At 40.0% G+C, this 22,610-nt stretch overlaps 2 long non-coding RNA genes across 2 annotated transcripts in view; both read right to left on the reverse strand.

Annotated features, from left to right (window-relative positions):
• The window catches only part of LOC135970419 (uncharacterized), a 122,630-nt gene extending 119,583 nt beyond the window's left edge, over positions 1-3,047 (reverse strand). Inside the window, exon 1 of the long non-coding RNA XR_010586095.2 lies at positions 2,786-3,047. This is a non-coding gene — a long non-coding RNA (uncharacterized lncRNA). The remainder of the gene's footprint in view (positions 1-2,785) is intronic.
• A 3,166-nt stretch (positions 3,048-6,213) lies between these two features.
• LOC135970420 (uncharacterized) overlaps positions 6,214-22,610 on the reverse strand; it is an 80,803-nt gene continuing 64,406 nt past the window's right edge. Inside the window, exon 3 of the long non-coding RNA XR_010586097.2 lies at positions 6,214-6,351. This is a non-coding gene — a long non-coding RNA (uncharacterized lncRNA). The remainder of the gene's footprint in view (positions 6,352-22,610) is intronic.

A 22,610-nucleotide genomic window follows, 5' to 3' on the forward strand; every position in this document is an offset into this window, starting at 1 on the left:
AGATAGCAAAGTATCAACAGAGACACAGGTCTTCAAGAAAGCCACACTTCGGTTCTGTATAAACGCCACCACATCACAAGAGCATTCCATCAAAGCCGCAAGTACAGATACAACACCAAAAGCACAATTGATGAAAGAATTGATAGATAAACTTCATTAACATTAAAATTTCTGCTCAAAGACGTCATCAAAAGAATAAAAAGAATAAGTCACAGGCTTGGAGAAAATATTTGCAAAGGACATATTTGATAAAGGACTGGTTTTGTTGTTGTTGCTGTTGTTTTTTGAGATGGAGTCTCGCTCTGTCACTCAGGCTGGAGTGCAGTGATGTGATCTCGGCTCACTGCAACCTCCACCTCCTGATTCAAGCAATTCTCCCTACCTCAGCCTCCTGAGTAGCTGGGATTACAGGCACCCATGACCATGCCAGGCTAAGTTTCATTTTTTTTTAATAGAGATGGGATTTCACCATGTTGGCCAGGCTGGTCTCCAATCTCTGACCTCAGGTGATCTGCCCACCTGGGCTTCCCAAAGTGCTGGGATTACAGGTGTGAACCACTGTGGCTGGCCAGGACTGTTCTTTAAATATACAAAGAACTCTTAAGCTTCTACAATACGAAAAAACAACCCGATTAAAAAATGGGCCAAAGATTTCAGGAGACACCTTACCAAAGAAGGTATGCAGATGATGAATATGCATACTTTAAGAAGCTCCACAATATATGTCATCAGGAAAATGAAAATTAAAGCAACAGCGAGATGGCATCACACATCTATTAGAATAGCTCAAATCCAGAATGCTGAGAACACCTAGTGTGGGTGAGGATGTGGAGCAATAGAAACTCCAATTCATTACTGGAGAAGACACGAAATCATACAGCCACTTTGGAGGACAGTGTGATGGTTTCTCACAAAACTAAACACACTCATACCATATGAGTCAGCAACTGTGCTGTTTAGTATTTATGCAAATAAATTGAAAACATGTTCACACAAAAACCTGTACACAAATGTTTATAGCAGCTTTATTCATAATTGCCAAAACTTGGAAGCAGTCAATATATCCTTCAGCAGGTGGATGGATGGACGGTGGAATATTATTTGAGGCTAAAAAGAAATGAGCTATGAAAAAATATGAAGGAAATTTAAATTCATATGACTAAGTGAACGAAGCTAATCTGAAAAGACTATGTACTGTATGATTCCGCTTATATAACATTCTGGAAAAGATAAAACTATGAAGACAGTAAATAGATCAGTGATTGCTAGGAATTAGTGGGTAGGGAGGGATGAATAGACAGAGCACAGAGGATTCTCAAGGCAGGGAAATGACTTTTATATCATAATAGTGGATACATGTCATTACAAATTTGTTCAAACCAACAGAATAGACAACACCAAGAGTGAACCCTAATGTACACTATGGACTTTGGGTAATAATAATGTGTAAATGCATAATTTGTAACAAATGTACCACTTTGGTGGAGGATGTTGATTATGGTGGGGGCTTTGGGAAGGGGGCAGGGGTAGAGAGGATGTGGGAAATTTCTGTACCTTCTGCTAAATTTTGCTATGAAGTTAAAATTGCTTTTAAAAATAAAGTGTGTGTGTGTGTGTGTGTGTGTGTGTGTGTGTGTGTGTATTTTTTTAAATACCCACAGATATCTGTTAGTCCCTTCTTACTAGCTCTAATCCCTCAGGAAAGATCTCTAACCAGTGGTAACTGGTGACTCACTACTGAACCATATACATGTCTGTAGTTGGTGATGCAACTTTGTGACAATGCTATTAAAAATAGGAATTTCATGTCACACTCCAAAATGTTAAATTGCTTAATTTGACAGAAGTGTCTTTTTGATAGGCAGCTCTCACTGATTTTTCAGCCTTACCTCTGGAGGACTTATCAGATCAATAAAAGGAAAGAAGAAATATTTCTTGTCCGGGTATCACATTTTCTCAAGTAGAGATTATCTTTCTAGAATAGAATGGAAGATGTTTTCAATTAAGAGGCTTTGAGAGGTTAAAATGTGTGTGGGCAATGAGAAAGGGATGTTATGTGCAGCAGGGGCACCAGGATGCAGAGTTGGAGATGCTGAGCAGGTTCAGGTGTTGGTTGGGATTAACCTAATGTAGGTTTTCCAATGACAACAACAACAACAACAACATTTTTCCTAAGCCCTGTATGTGCCTTGCCTGTTCTCTTATTATTTAATGCTACAGATTCCTCATATGAGTACACTTTGAAGAGTAAATGAAGAAAGTTTACATTTCTTTTGGTATTTACTATATGTATATAACATTTTCTCTATTTAAACTCTATAAAAGTATATAATATTCTTTCTTTAGTGAAGAGAAGCATCAAATCCCCAATGTCTATGTCCTTTTCTACAGATAACAAGTTAATCCCACAAAAGAGATACCTCTTTACAAATAAGAACAAAAATGAGAAGTTAAATTTGGAGGAACGTGAGGTATGAACGAAAGTGAGAACTATGTTTTGGGAGAAAACGTTATCACTTGATAACATCTGTCCTCATCTATTTATTTAATATTTAATATATCCCAAATTTTGCATACCACAAAACTCCCTTTCCTTTTCCAGCACAATAGTAGGTAGTCTAACAACAATGTCTATGGCAGATCAGTATATTAGAGAATAAAGAAAACATTTGAGAAAGACAAAAACCACCCAGCTTCGTTGCTTTTCTTACTCTAGAATAGCTAGCCACCTATTCACCCTTTCTATTTTTGAGCAAATCAAGCATCTGTTTTATTCGGTACTTACCAGCAGTAAGCTGAGAACTGAAGATTTCAGGCAGTTTTCTGCCTGGACAACTTGCGCCATGAAGCAACTGGTGCTCATCTCTCCATCGCCCCTCTCCTACTGCCAGGAGTGAGTCTGCTCTCTTCACCTTCTCCCACTACCAGCTTCCCCAGCTCTGCTGCCAGGCCTTAGGAGAACACACAGGCCACAGGTTCTAAGTGATCTCTGGGAAGCTCAGGGGCTTAAGGTTCAAGTGATCTCCAGACCAGGTCTCTCAGAGGAGCTACAAAATGGATTAAATAGGTTGTTGAGGCTTTGTCTGGAAAGCTTTTCACCAATTATAATATGTGAGTGCCAATAAATGTTTATAACAGAGCTCTTTTTTATATTGGTAATCACTTTCACCTGCATTTGTTGTGGGACCTCGTCTCTTTGTGAAAGGAACCTGTGGATGAACTTGGGAAGATTCAACTCAGCCAAGTAAAAAGTGTGTGTTAAAATTGCTAATTTTTAATATTAAAGCATACTAAATTCTGAAGATGAGCAGGAATACTTTGAAATCTCCACTCTCCATTCACTGTCAGGTAGTTGACACTAAACTAAAACAGCTTGAATGCTAAGATTTCTGCATTTAGACTTTCCCTTTAAAAAAAATTTGTCTAGTCACTTACTCTTGATTATCTCTGTTTTTCTCACCTATAGGTCTTTAATCCTGAAAGAAAAAATGTGGACTTCCCTCTAGTACATAAACATTAAGTAACTTTGGGTCTGAAATGGGTAATGCCAATCTCAATTTTACAAAGTGATGTTCCTCATTAATAAAGAATACATGAAGTCTTAGGGAAATGCTTATCATAAGCAAGCCCCCAGTCCAATTGTACATGATTTATTCTAATGTGAGCCTGGGTCAAACATCCACATGTGATGTTTGGGACATCTCATTGCTCTTTTCCTGCAGTTTTTTGGCTTATCTTTTTGAGGTTAACCTAGAATGCAACATAAACCATATACAGACTGGTGGAATAAAAATTCTGAACTCTTACCTCAGGGCACCTGATGATTTGGGTCAAAGAAATATCTTTCTTTGACGTTATTTGTTATAATTTAGGAGCCCCAGGGTACTCAATCTGTCTCCAGTCATGGTGATAGCTTCATCAACTTCCTAATAAGTGTTTACATAGATGTAGTTGTGTAATACTATCTGATGCCACTGAGCACCACCACTCCCTCCTTGAATTCCCTTTGCCTTGAACTTCCAAGTTCCTGCCTCTGGAGTATTCAGGACAGCTCCTCAGTTCCCCTGAGTGTAAAGAGAGGAGGTGGTAATTAATGCAGTGTCACTTCAGGTACACCAGAGAAGTTCCCTGCAAGCCTTCTTAGACTTCTCTTCTTACATACACTGTCTTGGCATAGCCAACCACTCAAGGGGACTCTTTACTTAGAGCTGAAAGATATATAGCAGCACATGTATGAAATCTATGAAATACGCACCAAGATAGCAAATGCTTGATATCAGTGGCTTAAAGCCCTCATGACACCCCCCGGAATACACAAAAGCCTCTGTGACCGTCACTGCCTGCCACTGTCTCCTTCTACAGTATGAGATGGGGGTGCTTCCTTCTCGACTTCTGCCCAGCTCAAGGCCAACAGATACTGTGCTTTTGAAAGGATTCTAACCCTTAATCTGTGACCAGTTTTCATGTTAGAGTTTATGTTTCTCTCTCACTCAAAGAAAAAAAATGATAAAAACAAGTGCGAATGATCATAATAAAAGTGTGCAAAATGATAAGTGTCAATTGTGTGAAACCAACATCTTGGGGCATCAGACAGCATGCATTTTTCAGTTCTTTTCCCTAATCTGCCATTCCCTGTCTCCTATTCAGACAGAAAGACATGGGCAGGCATTTGCTCAAGGGAAATGGCATTTCATTCAATAGTACTTTACTTGGGAGATTCAATCTCTGAGCACCAAGAGTGAGCAGGGAAAAGGAGAAGAAGTTGGCCCCTCTTATTCGTGGGTCCTACAAGGCTGACTGAAAGACCTGAGCATCCATGGATTTTGGTATCCTTGGGGGGTGCTAGAACCAATCCCTTGGTGATACCAAGGGATGACTATACAAGGAGATAGTTTAACATGCTGGCCCCTGCTGCTCAGTAGGTCAAGAAAAGACACAGGTGTTTATACTCAATCATGCAGGATGACTCTGGACAGGCTATGCAAAGAAGTAAGAACACTGAACATTCTATTAATGCAGAAAGGAAACAATAGTGATATAACCTTAAATTCTCATAGAGGTTTACTGCCCCACCACCACTTTTTGGATGCATGTTTCATACAAGCCATAGAGATTTTCTTCCGAGGCCTGCTGTTTATATGCCTGGATTGCTCCTGTCAACTATGTCCTATTGGTTAAAGTTTTCACCATAGAAACTAACCCTCCCATACTTACAGTTCACAACATCCAGTCCTTTTCCTTTCGTCACCTCTCATAAAGTTAGATCCCACTTCCTGAAGTGTGCTGTAGTGTTAAATACACGTTTGAAGGTGGCAGAAGGAGCCAGAGACTGTAGGAATTTGAAAATTTGTTGGCCACAGCAACAAAGGATAAGAGGGCTGATGTGGGGCTGCTGAGAGTCTAGCAGAGAAGTGAAGATGATAAAATCTGACAGGGCACACAACATGCTTCTAAAAATAATAAATTTACGTGTAACTGAGCAAGGAAGACATGCCTGGCTACTAAATCTTCACTTCTTCCACTGATCCTGACATAGTTGGTACTTAAAACTTTGTTCACCTATTTCCAATTCCATAACCCTTTGCTATCCTTCAGTTAAGGTTCTTACCCTAACAAACTAACCCAAACCTTCATTCCTGAAGAGTACATGATCTTAGTAGTATTGTCTATTTGAGGTTACTTAAATGTCAACTGTTAGAAATGAACATAAAAATACTAAAAGCCCCCCCAGCAAGATTCCCTGTGTTCTAGTAGCACTCATTACTATCCCCGTTATGTAGCAGCAACCCTGTTATTCATGATTTATTAGATCACTTCAGCCAAAACTGGATTTTTAAAAACTGTTTACTCAAATACATAAAGAGGAAGTACAAGTGGTTGAGTTCATGCATTATGTCCTACACGGCTACCATCATGATCCAAAGGAACAAGCATTGGGGCGGCTGGGCAGAGCTGCTGAAAGACACACATAGCATAGGTTGCCTTTACCCCTGATTATTGAGAACCTTCTCTGCAGAGGGGATCTTTCTATGAGCATTCACAAACACCCTCTTGACCCATTCAGAAGAGGTTTATTGCTGTCTTCTTTCTCTAACTTCTTGGTTGGTCATCCTCCATTATTTTTCCTTTCAAGTCCCTGACCATTCAGGAAAACAATTAGTCATTACCCATGATTGGTGTGCATCCTTACCTGTAGTTATTTCTTTTTGAAGGCAAAGAGGACACTCAGATGTATCAACTCAATGTTCTATCCATTAGATGGGTAGAATAACCTTCAGAGCCACGTTTTAATGCATCTGTAAATCTGTAGCGGTTCATTTCTGTATGGTGTCAGGAAATTTACAAAGCCTCCTATAAATGGAAACCAAAATTTTTTTTTCTTAGTCAAGTGATCTTAGAGATCTTCCCATTAATCAGTGAGTATGGGTCAAGGAGAGTTGGTAATGTGTCAGGATTAGGTGCATTAGAAGCATTAACCACCAGTTCATGCACTTATTTGTGACCCTGACTTCTCCAAGCCTGATAATGTTTATGTCACTTCCATTTTACAATGGAATACTTTCAGGAATCTCATATTATTGATGACATATTGGATAACATTTCCTGTGTGATGGGAAACTCAAGTCAAAATTCCCTTGCCATTTTTTTTTTCACTGCCATGGATGCTATACCAAGACCTAGTAGCAAATCAGGAGAATATTTTCTGAAAAAGCCATGACTTTGTTTGAAAGTTCTAGAACCTCTGCTGTGATTATTCTATTATGACTGCTATTGGATCTATACAGTACATCAAACTCTCTCAGACATATTGAGCAACATTGACTTTACTGAGTCATAAGGGCAGACTTCGTGACTGCAACCTGCATAACCTTTTCTGGCTTGGAGCACACTCCAAGATAGTGATCTTACAGATTTAAAAAGTGGATCAGAGAAGTACAAATATACTCTGAAAACTGACATATATTACCTCCAAAACAGAACAGAAGAATATTCATTAAACAGGGTGCCTCTTTTCTTAGATCAAGAAGCATAAGATGCAGTGACTTATGTTTCACTTTGGAGGTGATATTCTAAATAACTCTATATGCAGAAACTCTCCTGAAGTGGCATTTCCTTGAATTCTCATAGAGTAGTTTTTGTTTGTTTGTTTTTACCTACACCCTGGATGCATGTATCTTACAAGCCATAGAGAAATCCTCCCAAGTTAAACTCTCCACAAGATCTTAGCAACATGATTTCATGTAAGTCATACAGTATTATATCTTGTGGAATAATGTAATGTTCTTGGTTCCTGTGGACCATTATAACAAAGAGCCATAGAGCTGATGTAGCACTGAGGCAAAACGTGCACTGCTGAACCTTTCAGGTAATGCCACTGGATCTGGTATTCTCTGACTATTGAATTAGGGAAAGTAATAATAACATTTGTCAGCTCTATAGCTACATGACAATTGTCAAATGATTTGTGTGTTGTGCTAGCAAAGGCATGACATCTAAGAGAGCAACTGTAACTCAAGCCACCAGCTAATTAGACTTCGTTGTTATTAATCCTACATTTTTTTTTTTTTTTTTTTTTTGCACAGGTCAAACGAGTAGGCAAAAAAAGAACGTGATGACAATCACTGTTCCCTCTGTTCCATCCCACATGTCTTTTCAACTTTGTTATGAGGTTCAGAAGATGTCAGAAACTTCCATTTGAACTTCTAGTTGGCATGTTATACTAAATCCATAGGTTAAAGAACAAAAATAGGGATGCTGTGGACCAATGAGTACAATCATTAATTGTATACCCAGGAACACAGGATGGTCTGTTGGACCCACTCCATCCACTTTAAGACACTTCTCATTACAGATGAGAAAACTCAGGTAAAGTAACTTGCCGAAGTCTAAGTAAGCAGTGGCTGTCAGGATGAGAGCCCATGTCAGTGTTTCCTAGGACAGTGCTAATAAAAACTACCCTAAAGTGATTTCTGTGATTTAAAATAGCTATTTGTTTGGTTTATGGACTGTGTTGTGTTTCTGAATGTTTCAAAGTGTTTGTCCTGCCCCTGAGAAGTAAATTCCCTTCACAGCTGTGGCTTATGGAAATGAGAATAGTTTAAAAGAGAATATTCCTATCAATGGAATATTGCATTAACTTAAGAGGCACTAAAGTGATGCAGCCTAAACAAAACAAGTTAACATTGTTACTGGAAGTCATCTGTGATTTGCTTAGACTGCAACACTTTAGTGCTTCTAAAGTTAATGCATTCTCTGCCACTTCTCTGCACTAACATATAGTCATTCTAGTCATCACAGGGACAAGGATATGATCTACCTTCTACTATATTCTTGGTGCAACTAATGTATCATCAGACTGGAAATTTTTAAGTTTCATGGTGCATATCAAAACTAATATTAAACTCCTTTCTAGAGCTGAATATCATTTCGAGCTTGTGAAAAAGCAACATATTCTGTTCTCGATCTTGGTATGCTTTAAGCATTTTACAAAGTCTTTTCTCTCTCTGTTATTGGCCTGAATTGTCTTTATAATTTCAAGGGAATATTATTTATTTCTCCATTAATTTAAATATCTGCATCAAGTTTTCATTCCAGTAATTTCATACTAACAAAGTGGCTGAGAGGCTGAAAAGGCAAGAGTCACAACCACTCAAGTCCATGTCTGGAGAAAATGACAGCTTCTGAGGCATATGGGAGATGTCACAATGACACAGTCTCAATCTCCATGCCTGGAGCTGCCTCCCAGGACCATATGAACCTGCCCCACCCCTGTGAGTCTCTTCTCTGTCTTAGATATTGGAGAATTTAGCTCAGTCTTTATAAAAGCCATATTTACCAGTTCCTTATGTCCTTGAAATAATGAGTTCATGAAGATGCCACAGAGATGAGAACAAGTTGGTTATCAGACTTATCTATCTTAATCACCCCAAAATAGCTTTATTCACTGTATGATCTTTTAAGTACCACATTTAAACAAAGGACAGCAGGAGAAATATGAAATGGGAGCAAGACTAGAGGGTCAGATTAGCAGTTAGGCATAATTTCTATCAAGTATAAACTTCAGAACAAAGAGAAACATAAATCTCCACAGTCTTGTGATTAACAATTTGAATCTCCAGCACTTTATTATTTCTGCTTTATGCTACTTCTTTCTTATTACTCCCTCATAATTCTTCTGCCAATGGGGAAATTTCCAAGAACTACCCTAGGCTGGTGTTTCTCAAACTATGATGTACATACAACTCACCTGGGGATCTTATTAAAAACCAGAATCGGATTTGGTATTCAGGTAGGACCTGAAATTCTGCATAACAAGCTGCCAGATGAAGCTGATGCTGCTGGTCTACAGATCATGGGCCACTCCTTGAACAGTGAGGTAGGGGACAAATTCCTCGGGAGAGGGAAGATGCTTTCCTCACTGTCGTCTCCACTTTCCTGCTCGCCCCCTACCCCCACCCCAGGCCTCAATACCAACAAATAGCGCAGCTAGTGTTTGTTAGCTCATCAGTCAATGGGCAGACATTATGCATAGTCATGGCTTTGGGGCATAGTAACATCTTATTTGATGTAACATCTGTCCAGCTGCACATCAAGTCCTGGCAATTTCTCTTCTAAATATCACTTACATGTTCTCTCCTTTGTATCTGCACTACACACCAGTTTTTTGACTGGTCTTCCTGCTTTTCCAGCTTCTCTTCCCTCTAATCCATTCTCTTCACTTCTGTCAGAATGATAATCCAGAAACTGGATTCTTACTGCCCCCAGTGCAAACTCTAAGCTCTCTACTCCTATGGTTTAAAAAACCCCTTTTCCTTCTGGGTGATGTCCAAACTTCCAGGCTGATAGCACACCACTGCCTCACGTAAATCCTGGGTCCCTGCTCTACAAAAAAGTTCATGGCTCCTAGAAGAGGCCATGTTCTTTCCCTGCTTTGTACATGCCTTATTTTCTCTCTGAAAGGTTCTTCCCTTCTCTCATCCCTTCTTTTGATATTAAACACTTCCTTCAAAATCCAGCTCCAATATCATCTGCTTATTAAGGCTTTTCTGAATTTCCTTCTACTCTCAGGTATGGTACAGTTGTGTGTTCTCTCCTGTATGCCCATGCTAAACCATATGTATCCCTCCAAACACACATTTTACAGTGGTCTATCAGATTCCTTTACATAGCAGCCCATCTCCACTAACACTGTGGGTTGTTTGAATATAAATGGTGCCTCATTCATCTTTTCTCCTGCTAAAGTAAAAAACAGTGTTTGTTTTATAGAAGCTGCTCAATATTTTTTTGCTGCATAAATCAGCGGGGAGCTACATAACTGTAGAAACACATACCAACAACTTTCTCACCTAGGGGCTGGTGGCTGTAGTGAACCCTGCTTCCCTACCATGATTTCCTCTCATAGCACTTTGCCTGGCCTCTAACATGGAGAAGAACTTCAGCAGTGGGAAGAGGAAGGAGTATAAAGAGGTGCCAAAGGGGCCAAAGACGCTCCAGTCTTCACATGAATGTTTGGGTGTCCCATTTGGAAATGTAATTGAGCACAATTTCGAAGATGTCACACCAAAATTATTTTCAAGAGATTAAACTTGGAAGAAAGAGAGAAAGTAAGAAAGAAAAGAAGAAAAGAAAAAAAAGAAAAGAAAGAAGGGAGGAGAAGAGCAGGATGAGAGAGGGAGAAAAAAAGAAAGAGAAGGAGGAAAAGAGGGAGAGAGGGAGGGTTGGAGGAAGGAAAGAGGAGCTGAAGGGAAAGAGAGGGCATGGAGAGAGAGAGGGAGGGAGAGAATGAGAAAGAGAAAAGGAAAAAGAAAGGAAGAAAGAAAGAAAAGAAAAAAGAAAGAAAGAGAGGGAACAAAAGAAAAAATAGAAAGAGGGAGGAGAGAGAAAGAAAAGGAAGAAAGAGACGGAGTCAGGGAGGAAGGAAAAAAGCAGGCAAGCAAGCAAATGAGCTTAAAAAGTAAAGATTTCTTCCTTTTTTCCCCCCAAACACGATATTTGCAATCTTTGTGTGAGATGTAGGAGGCATTTCACAGGACTTATCTGTGACTAATGATTATGTTCTCCTCTAGGAAAGGTGTGATGCATGTGGAGTGGGTTCAGCCTCCTCTGAAACTGTCATTTCTCAGTTGGATTTAAAGTCCCACACTGCTGGTGAAGCCCCTCCTTGCTCTGGGCTCAGCAGACTAGAATGTGTGCTGCGTGCATAGCCACAGCTCCTCCCACTGTGGATCTGCCATGAAATCCTAAAGGAAGAGGCCTTTGCACTCAGTGCCCGGGACATTTCTTTTCTTGAAGGACTTGTTCTGAGTGAGAAAGTTCTCTTGACTGGTTCTGGCTCTTGTTTCGGTGTCCCTGCTTATCTTACTTCCCATCATCCATATGAAAAACACATCTAAAACAGACAGCATTGAAGTATAATTTATTTTAAATGCTGTTCAATTGCAATTTTTTCTTCATACCAATTAGGTTATTTAGAAATAGACAACTTAGATTTGCTCTAAGGAATCTCCTCATTTTGTGGATGAAATGACAGACCTAGAGAAAGAGAGGATCTGAGAGAGGTAACTCTGGATGGTGACAGGGCTAGAACTAGAATCCATATTTACGGAGTGCTGGGCAACCTCAATCTCTAATGTGTAGAATACATTGTGTACTTTTTATTAAACTATGTAGTTTTTTAGTTTGGAATCAGAAGACCTGTGTTCAAACCCAAGACCTATGATTTTCTAGTTTTTCCTGTTCTTATACTGAATCCAGTATTCTCTGCTATAAAACAGGTATAACAGTTACTATTCCCATAAGGTTATTGAGAGAAACAAATGCAATTATGAATAAAGATGCATTTTATAAAGACATCATATAAACATTAATTATTGTTACTTCTAACAGTTTGCTAATTTTTTGCATAAAGATTCTAATATAATTTTGTGCCAGCCACAAAACTAATACAAACTGATTTTAAAAGTACTTAAAAGTTCAAAAGTGCACCTGTGACCTATATAAGATGATGGAATTTCTTAGTGAGCTATAAAGTTGTCTTCAGTATGTCCTTTTTACAGATGGCCATGCCTCAACACACCTTTTAATCAATGTTGAGTACGTCATTTGTTTTAAGAATTAGCCAGCATGTTCCAGACACTGGTTCTTCTTGTTATCTTACCCTACGTCATTTTTCCCCACTTTGGGACAGTTAATGCCAAACAAAATTCTCAGATTTTGTCAAAGAAATGATCCATGGGAATTTCCCACACCAAGTTTCCCTGGAATTCAACAATTCAACAGAAGTTTATCAAGTACCAACTGTAAGAATGAAAATTCACACTTGCATAGACTCTAAGAATATGTAGTCTGCTCTGGCTGCTACAGCAAAATAGCACAGACTGATGATTTAAGCAACAGAAATGTATTTTCTCACATTTCTGCAGGCTGGAAGTCTATGATCCAGGTACAGGAAATTCATTTCCTGGTGAGGGTTTTTTCTGACTTGTAGATGGCCACCTTCTCACCATGTCCTCACATGGCCTTTTCTTGGCACATGTGGAGAGAGCGAGCTTTGGTGTCACTTACAATGACACGAATCCCATTAGATCAGGAACACACCCTTATGAGCTTATTTAACCCTAAGTACTTTCCTAGAGACCTCATCCCCAAATGCAGTCACACTGAGGATTAAGCCTTCAACATGTGAATTTGCAGGGACACAAACACTCAGTTCATAACAATCACTAACAAAGCCATCATCTCTATAGTCTGCAGAGATCATGAATATCTTTCCCCATTTCACGGAGATATCTCAGTGACATAAAGTAACTTCTTCAAGTTCCTTGGTGCCACGTTCTGATGCTAAATGCAATGTGTTTCTTATTTCAACACAAACTGTTGCCTCTGGCTATTCATAAGGTTTAAAAGAAATCATAATACCTTGCAGATGCATTATCGAGTTCATGGGTACAAATAAGGGTGGGAGAAGGTCTGTCACTCTGACACTCCTTTAGTCCCTAATTTGTAAATCCTTATACAGTATATTACATGTAAGACTATTAGCATCCATGCTAAAGCAAAACAGTCAAATGAAAGACATTAAGGACAGCTGATCATTATAGTTGTTTTTGTGTAATACACCTTTCTCTGTGACATGTGAGCATGAAGAAAGGAGGAAAGTGCACATTGGTGTTTCTTTCAGCCTCCACGAGGACAGGCTCAAAGTTGGAAGCTGAGGGTGGGAAGCAAAGGACATTCTGCCTGTGAATCTCACTCTATTTGGCAGATGTGGGCAGAGAGAGCTGTGAAGTTTAGATGCATTTCGTGATAAAGTGCCAGCTGCTGCCCAGATGGGACACAGTTCCAACCTCCAATAATATCTTTGCTTTCCTGTCTCATGGCCTCCATTTACCCTAGGGTTGACATAGCAAAAGCATCATGATCTCTCATATTGCTTTAGACATCTGGTGCAAAGAGAAATTTTCCCTGGGCTACTTGAAAACACACAAGATGTGGTTTGGCTGACCAGAAGAGTTTGGAGCTGAAGTTCGGCAATAAAAGTATAAGTTGACAGCATGACAGGAAATACCACAGCTCAGACACTGCACATCACACATACCTGGAGCTACCAGCTGCCAGCACTTGTCCTTTCTTCTTCCAGGGCCATTTCCCACATATAAGGGCCAGAAAATGGACTAGGAAGCTTCACTGGGAATCATGTGTCCTTCAGACTTGTTAGTGTCTTCATCAAGGCAGTCCTCGAATATCCACCTGGGCTCCATATAACCTGGCCTGGTCCTCACTTTAATGATCCTCCTCTAGTTCATCTGAGCTAAATTCAAAATCGGTGACTCCTATTCTCTTCCTGATTTTAAGCTTGCCCTGTTGCTGAAGGTTTCTCTGCTCTATCTGGGAGAAGCAGGCCTCGCTATATAGCTTGCACAGTCCAGGGCAAAATGAAAATGCAGGAAACCCCTTCTCCAAAAGCAGGAAATAAAGTATTGTGAAGAGTACTAGAATATAAAGATTTTTCTTTCTTTCTCTTTCCACTTATCATGATGTGTTTTTTAAATATTTAATGTTATTCTAAGTAGAGAAAAATTAATACTTTAAATTATTAGCTTGAATGTTGTCATTCATCTTTTTATTATACAATGCTAGTTTTAAATTCAAGGATAAGAATATTTAACTCATTCGTGGATCATCAAAATTACACAATTTGTATTTCATGACATATACATGCGTATCTTTTTTGTTCTTTCCAGAACATTGGAAACACTGCACAAAGCCAAATCAACTGTTTTTCTTTTACTTCTTTGTATATACACATTCTACCTAACCTCTCTACCCTCAGCTTACTAATGAGAAAGAAAGAATGAAATAAGGAACTATAGATTTCCTTGTCTTTCCCTTTTCTTGAACGTCATCATTAAATAATGAAATAAGAAACTATAGATTTCCTTATCTTTCCCTTTTCTTTAATATCATCATATTCAGCATCAGTGATTGACTAATCCAAGGAAGAGACATGAATAAGAAGGAATACGATGGAGTTCCTCGATCATTCCTGTTTCCGAAAATGCTATTGCCTTCCTTTTGCATTTGAAGCAAGTTCTGATTAGAATGGAAAGTGTGATCGATTAGAATTGTCGTAACTGCCACTTAGTAATTGCTGTGGTTTCTATCTGTGCCTCTGCCTAAATTTCAGGTCAAATTGTAATCCCCAGTATTGGAGGAGGGGCCTGGTGTGAGGTAATCGGATCATGGGGGCAGAGTTCTCACTAATGGGTTAGCACCATCCCCTCTGTACTGTCCTTGTGTTAGTGAGTGAGTGAGTTATCATGAGATCTGGTTGTTTAAAAGTGTGTACCGGACCCCACTCTTCGCTCTCTCTTGTTCCTGCTACAGCCATGTAAGATGTTCCTGCTTCCACTTTGCCTTTCACCGTGATTGTAAGTGATATGGTTTGGCTGTGTCCTCACCCACATCTCATCTTGAGTTGTAGCTCCCATAATTCCCACGTGTTATCGGAGGGACCCAGTGGGAGATACTGAATCATGGGGGCAGTTTCCCTCATTCTGTTCTCATGGTAGTGAATAAGTTTCACGAGATCTGATGGTTTTATAAGAGGAAACCCATATAAGATGTGCCTTTAGCCTTCTGCCATGATTCTGAGGCCTCTCTAGCAATTAAATGGTTTTTTCTTTATAAATTACCCAGTCTCAAGTATGTCTTATTAGCAGTGTGAAAATGGACTAATACAGCAAACTGGTACTGGAAGAGTGGGACCCTGCTGTAAAGATGCCCAAAAATGTGGAAGCAACTATGGAACTGGGTAACAGGCAGAGGCTGAAACAGTTTGGAGGGTCCAGAAGAAGACAGGAAAATGTGGGAAAGTTTGGAACTCCCTAGAGTGACTTTGACCAAAATGCTGAGAATGATATGGACAATGAAATCCATGCTGAGGTGATCTCACATGGAGATGAGGAACTTGTTGGGAACTGGAGTAAAGGTGACTCTTGCTATGTTTTAGCAAAGAGGCTGGTCGCATTTTACCCCTGCTTTGAACTTGAAGGAGGTGATTTAGGGTATCTGGTGGAAGAAATTTCTAAGCAGAAAAGCATTCAAGAGGTGACTTTGGTGCTGTTAAAAGCATTCAGTTTTCAAAGGCAAACAGGGCATAAAAGTTTGGAAAATTTGCAGCCTGACAATGCGATAGAAAAGGAAAACCTATTTTCAGAGGAAACATTAAAGCTGGCTGCAGAAATGTGCTTAAGTAATGAGAAGCCAAATGTTAGTTGCCAAGACAATGGGGAAAATGTCTCCAGGGCATGTCAGACACCTTTGTAACAGACCCTCCCATCACAGGCCCAGATGTCTGGGGAAAAAAATGATTTCCTGGGCTGGGCCCAGGCCCCCCATGTGGTGTGCAGCCTCAGTGTCCTGCATCCCAGCTGCTCTAGCCATGGCTAAAATGGGCCAAGGTACAGCTCCGGCCATGGCTTCAGAGGGTACAAGCCCCATGCATTGGCAGCTTTCATGTGGTGTTGAGCCTGCAGATGCACGGAAGTCAAAAATTGAGGTTTGGGAACCTCTGCCTATTTTTCAAAGGATGTATGGAAATGCTTAAATGTCCAAGCAGAAGTTTGCTGTAGGGATGGGTCCCTCATGAAGAACCTCTGCTAAGGCAGTGAAGAAGGGAAACATGGGGTTGACACCCCCACACAGAGTCCCCACTGGGACACTGCTTAGTGGAGCTGCAAGAAGAGGCCTACCATCCTGCAGACCACAGAATAGTAAATTCACCAACATCTTTCACTGTGTGTCTCGAAAAGCTGCAGACACTCAACACCAGCATGTGAAAGCAGCAAGGAGGGGGGCTCTACCCTGCAAAGCCACAGGGGAGAGCTGTTCAAAACCATGGGATCCCACCACTTGCATCAGCAGGACCTGGATGTGAGACATGGAGTCAAACAAGATCATTTTGGAGCTTTAAGATTTGACTGCCCTGCTGGATTTCAGACTTGCAAATGACCCGTATCCCCTTTGTTTTGACCAATTTCTCCCATTCGGAATGGCTGTGTTTACCCAATGCCTGTACCCCCATTGTATCTAGGAAGTAATTAACTTGCTTTTGATTTTGCAGGCTGATAGGCAGAAGGGACTTGCCTTGTTTCAGATGAGAGTTTTGGACTGTGACTTTTGAGTTAATGCTGAAATGAGTCTCTGGGGGACTATTGGGAAGGCATGATTGGTTTTGAAATATGAAGATAAGAGATTTGGGAGGGGTCAGGAGTGGAATGATATAGTTTGGCTCTGTGTCCCCATCCAAATATCATCTTATAATTTCCATAATTCCCACTTGTTATGGGAGAGACCTGGTGGAAGATGACTGAATCATGTGTTGGGTCTTTCCTGTGCTGTTCTAATGATAATGAGTAAGTCTCACAAAATCTGATGGTTTTGTAAAGAGGAGTTTCTCTGCACAAGTTCTCTCTCTCTGCCTGATGCCATCTGTGTAAGATGTGACTTGCTCCTCCTGGTCTTCTGCCATGATTGTGAGGCCTCCCCAGCCATGTGGAACTGTAAATGCAATAAACCTCTTTATTTTGTAAATTGCCCAGTCTTGGGTATGTCTTTGTCAGCAGCATGAAAAGAGACTAATACACTTGGGTATGTCTTTATCAGCAGCATGAAAATTAACTAATACAGTAAGTTTCCTGGTGCCTCCCCAGAAGCTGAGTGGATGCCAACTTAATGCTTCGTATACATCTTGTAGAACCTCTTTCTTTTATAAATTATTCAGTCTGTTAGGTATTTTTTATAGCAGTGCAAAAATGGACTAATACTTAAAATTGGTACCGGCAGTGGGGCATTGCTATAAAGATACCTGAAAATGTGGAAATGGCTTTGGAACTGAGTAATGGATAGAGACTGGAAGAGTGTGGAGAGCTCAGAAGAAGACAGGAAGATTAGGGAAAATTTGTAACTTACTGGAGACTTGTTAAATTGTTGTGACCAAAATGCTGATAGCAATAAGAGCAGAGATACCCAGGCTGATGAGGTCTCAGATGGAGATGAGGAACTTATTGGGGACTGGAACAAAGGTAACTTTTGTCATTTGTTAGTAAAGAACCTGGTGGCATTGTGCTCCTGCCCTAGGTATCTGTGGAACATTGAACTTCAGAGTGATGATTTCGGGTATCTGGTGAAAGAAACTTCCAAGCAACAAAACATTCAAAAAGTGATCTGGCTGCTTCTAATTACCTATGATCATTTGCATGAGCAAATAAATGACCTGAAACTGGAATTTATATTTAAAAGAGAAGCACAGCATAAAAGCTTGGAAATTTTTTCAGTGTGGCCTTGTGGTAGAAAAGAAAGACCCATTTTCAGGGAAGAAATTCAAGGCAGCTAGAGAAGTTTGCACAAGTTAAAAATGAGCCAAGTGCTAACATCCAAGAAAATGGGGAAAAGGCCTCAAAGGCATTTCAGAGATCTGTGTAGCAGCCCCTCCCATCACAGGCCCAGATGCCTCAGAGGACAGAATGATTTCATGAGCCATGCCCAGGGGCCTGCTGCCCTGCACAACCTTGGGACATTGTTCCCTGCATTCCAGACATTCCAGCTCCAGCTACGGCTCCAAGAGGCCCAGGTACAGCTCAGGCACTGCTTCAAAGGATGCAAGCCATAAACCTTGGTGGCTCCCATGTGGTGTTAAACCTGAAGGCACACAGAGTACAAAAGTTGATGCTTAGGAGTCTTTGCCTAGATTTCAGACGATGTGTGGAAGTGCTTGGATGTCCAGGAAAAAGCCTGAAGTAGGAGCAGAGCCCTCATGTAAAACCTCTACTATGACAGTGCAGATTGCAAATGTGGAGTTGAATCCCCAACACAGAGTCCCCTCTGGGGCACTGCCTAGTGGAGCTGTGAGAAGAGGGCCATAGTCCTCCAGACCCAGAAATGGTAGGTCCACTGACAGCTTGTACCTCATGCCTGGAAAAGACTCAACCACTCAACACCAGGTCTTGAGAGCAGCCTTGGGTGGGGAAACCTGCAAAACCACAGGGGCAGAGTTTCCCAAGGCTCTGGGAGCACATCTCTTGCATCAGTGTGCCCTGGACAAGAGACATGGAGTTAAAAGAGAATATTCTGGAGATTTAAAATTTAATGACTGCCCTTCTGGGTTTCACACTTGTTACCCCTTTGTTTTGATAAATTTCTCTTTTTTGGAATGGGAGTATTTACTCAATGCCTATATCACCATTTTATCTTGGAAGTAACTAGTTTTTTATTTTACAGACTCATAGGTGGAAGGGACTTGCCTTATCTCAGATAAGACTTTGGGCTTTGGACTTTTGAGTTAATGTTGGAATTAGCTAAGATCTTGGGGGACTGTTGGGAAGGCATGATTGTATTTTGAAATGTGAGAAGAATATGATATTTGAGAAGGACCAAGGGTGGAATGATATGGTTAAAATATGTGTCCCAGCCCAAATCTTATGTTGAATTTTAATCCCCATTGTTGGAAGAAGGGCCTGGTGGGAGGTAATTTGATCATGGCATGGAGTTATCACTAATGGTTTAGCACTGTTAATGTGCTAGTGTTAATGTGATAGTGAGTTATCATGAGATCTGGTTGTTTAAAAGTGTGTAACAAAAGTGTGGAGTTATCACTAATGGTTTAGCACTGTTAATTTGCTGCTGTTAATGTGATAGTGAGTTATGAGATCTGGTTGTTTAAAAGTGTGTAACAGCCCCCACTCCTTGCTCTCTCTTGCTCCTACTCTGGCCATGTAAGACACACCTGCTCCCCCTTCACTTTCTGTCATAATTGTAAGTTTCCTGGGACTTTAAAGTAACTTCCAAGGCCAAGAAGGTGCCAGTATCTTGCCTTCTATACAGCCTGTGGAACAATAAGCAAATTAAACCTCTTTTTTAAAATTATACTTTAAGCTCTAGGGTACATGTGCACAATGTGCAGGTTTGTTACATATGTATACATGTGTCATGTTGGTGTGCTGTGCCCATTAACTCGTCATTCTCATTAGGTATATCTCCTAATTCTATCCTTCCCCCCTGCCCCCACCCCACGACAGGCCCCAGTGTGTGATGTTCCCCATCCTGTGTCCAAGTGTTCTCATTGTTCAATTCCCATATATGAGTGAGAACATGCGGTGTTTGGTTTTATGTCCTTGTGATAATTTGTTCAGAATGATGGTTTCCAGCTTCATCCATGTCCCTAAAAAGGACATAAACTCATCCTTTTTTATGACTGCATAGTATTCCATGGTGTATATGTGCCACATTTTCTTAATCCAGTCTTTCATTGATGGACATTTGGGTTGGTTCCAAGTCTTTTCTGTTGTGAGTAGTGCTGCAATAAACATATGTGTGCATGTATCTTTACAGTAGCATGATTTATAATCCTTTGGGTTAATGTAATGGGATTATATTACATTACATTACATTACATAATGGGATGGCTGGGTCAAATGGTATTTCTAGTTCTAGATCCTTGAGGAATCACCACACTGCCTTCCACAATGGTTGAACTAGTTTACACTCCCACCAACAGTGTAAAAGTGTTCATATTTCTCCACATCCTCTCCAGCACCTGTGGTTTCCTGACTTTTTAATGATCACCATTCTTACTGGTGTGAGATGGTGTCTCATTGTGGTTTTGATTTGCCTTTCTCTGATGGCCAGTGATGATGAGCGTTTTTTCATGTGTCTGTTGGCTGCATAAATGTCTTCTTTTGAGAAGTGTCTGTTCATATCCTTTGCCCACTTTTTGATGGGGTTGTTTGATTTTTTCTTGTCAATTTGTTTCTTTGTAGATTCTAGATATTAGCCATTTGTCAGATGAGTAGATTGTAAAAATTTTCTGCCATTCTGTAGGTTGCCTGTTCACTCTGAGGGTAGTTTCTTTTGCTGTGTAGAAGCTCTTTAGTTTAATGAGATCCCATTTGTCAATTTTGGCTTTTGTTGCCATTGCTTTTGGTGTTTTAGACATGAAGTCCTTGCCCATGCCTATGTCCTGAATGGTATTGCCTAGGTTTTCTTCTAGGGTTTGTCAAAGATCAGATGGTTGTAGAAGTGTGGTATTATTTCTGAGAGCTCTGCTGTGTTCCATTGGTCTATATCTCTCTTTTGGTACTAGTACCATGCTGTTTTGGTTACCGTAGCCTTGTAGTGTAGTTTCAAGTCAGGTAGCAGGATGCCTCTAGCTTTGTTCTTTTTGGCTTAGGATTGTCTTGACAATGTGGGTTCGTTTTTGGTTCTATGTGAACTTTAAAGTAGTTTTTCCCAATTCTGTGAAGAAAGTCATTGGTAGCTTGATGGGGATGGGATTGAATCAATAAATCTATAAATCACCTTGGACAGTATGGACATTTTCATGATATTGATTCTTCCTATCCATGAGCATGGAATATTCTTCCATTTGTTTATGTCCTCCTTTATTTCCTTCAGCAGTGGTTTTTAGTTCTCCTTGAAGACGTCCTTCACATCCCTTGTAAGTTGGATTCCTAGATATTTTATTTCTTTGAAGCAATTTTAAATGGGAGTTCACTCATGATTGGGCTCTCTGTTTGTCTGTTATTGGTGTATAGGAATGCTTGTGATTTTTGCACATTGATTTTGTATCCTGAGACTGCTGAAGTTGCTTATCAGCTTAAGGACATTTTGGGTTGAGACGATGGGGTTTTCTAAATATACAATCATGTTATCTGCAAACAGGGACAACTTGACTTCCTCTTTTCCTAATTGAATACCATTTATTTCTTTCTCTTGCCTGATTGCCCTGGCCAGAACTTCCAACACTGTGTTGAATAGGAGTGGTGAGAGAGGGCATCCCTGTCTTGTGCCAGTTAGTAAAGGGAATGTTTCCAGTTTTTGCCCATTCAGTTATGATTTTGGCTGTGGATTTGTCATAAATAGCTCTTATTATTTTGAGATACATCTCATCGATACCTAGTTTGCTGAGAGTTTTTAGCATGAAGGGCTGCTGAATTTTGTCAAAGGCCTTTTCTGCATCTATTGATATAAACATGTGGTGTTTGTCTTTGGTTCTGCTTATATGATGGATTATGCTTATTGATTTGTAGATGTTAAACCAGCCTTGCATCCCAGATATGAAGCCAAGTTGATTGTGGTGGATAAGCTTCTTGATGTGCTGCTGGATTCAGTTTTCCAGTATTTTATTAAGGATTTTTGCATCGATGTTCATCATGGATATTGGTCTAAAATTCTCTTTTTTTGTTGTGTCTCTTCCAGGCTTTGGTATCAGGATGATGCTGGCCTCATAAAATGAGTTAGGAAGGATTTCCTCTTTTTCTATTGATTGGAATAGTTTCAGAAGGAATGGTACCAGCTCCTCTTTATACCTCTGGTAGAATTTGGCTCTGAATGCATCTGCTCCTGGACTTTTTTTGGTTGGTAGGCTATTAATTATCAGGTATTCAACTTCTTGTTAGTCTTGGGAGGTTGTATGTATCCAGGAATTTTTCCATTTCTTCTAGATTTTCTAGTTTATTTGCATAGAAGTGTTTATAGTATTCTCTGATAGTAGTTTGTATTTCTGTGGGATCAGTGGTGATATCCCGTTTGCATTTTTTATTGTGTCTATTTGATACTTCTCTCTTTTCCTCTTTATTAGTCTTGCTAGCGGTCTATCAATTTGGTTGATCTTTTCAAAAAACCAGGTCCTGGATTCCTTGCTTTTTTAACGGGTTTTGTGTCTATCTCCTGTTCTGCTCTAATCTTAGTTATTTATTTCTTTCTGCTAGCTTTTGAATGTGTTTGTCTTGCTTCTCTAGTTCTTTTAATTGTGATGTTAGGGTGTCAATTTTAGATCTTTCCTGCTTTTCTCTTTGGGCATTTAGTGCTATCAATTTCCCTCTACACATTGCTTTAAATGTGTCCCAGAGATTCTGGTATATGTCAGCATTTGCTTGTCTGTAAAGGATTTTATTTCTCCTTCACTGATGAAACTTAGTTTGGCTGGATATGAAATTCTGGCTTGAAAATTCTTTTCTTTAAGAATGTTGAATACTATACTGGCCCCCACTCTCTTCTGGCTTGTAGTGTTTCTGCTGAGATCCGTTGTTAGTCTGATGGGCTTCCCTTTG

The sequence above is a fragment of the Macaca fascicularis genome, chromosome 4, assembly GCF_037993035.2.
Source record: "Macaca fascicularis isolate 582-1 chromosome 4, T2T-MFA8v1.1".
NCBI lineage: Eukaryota > Metazoa > Chordata > Mammalia > Primates > Cercopithecidae > Macaca > Macaca fascicularis.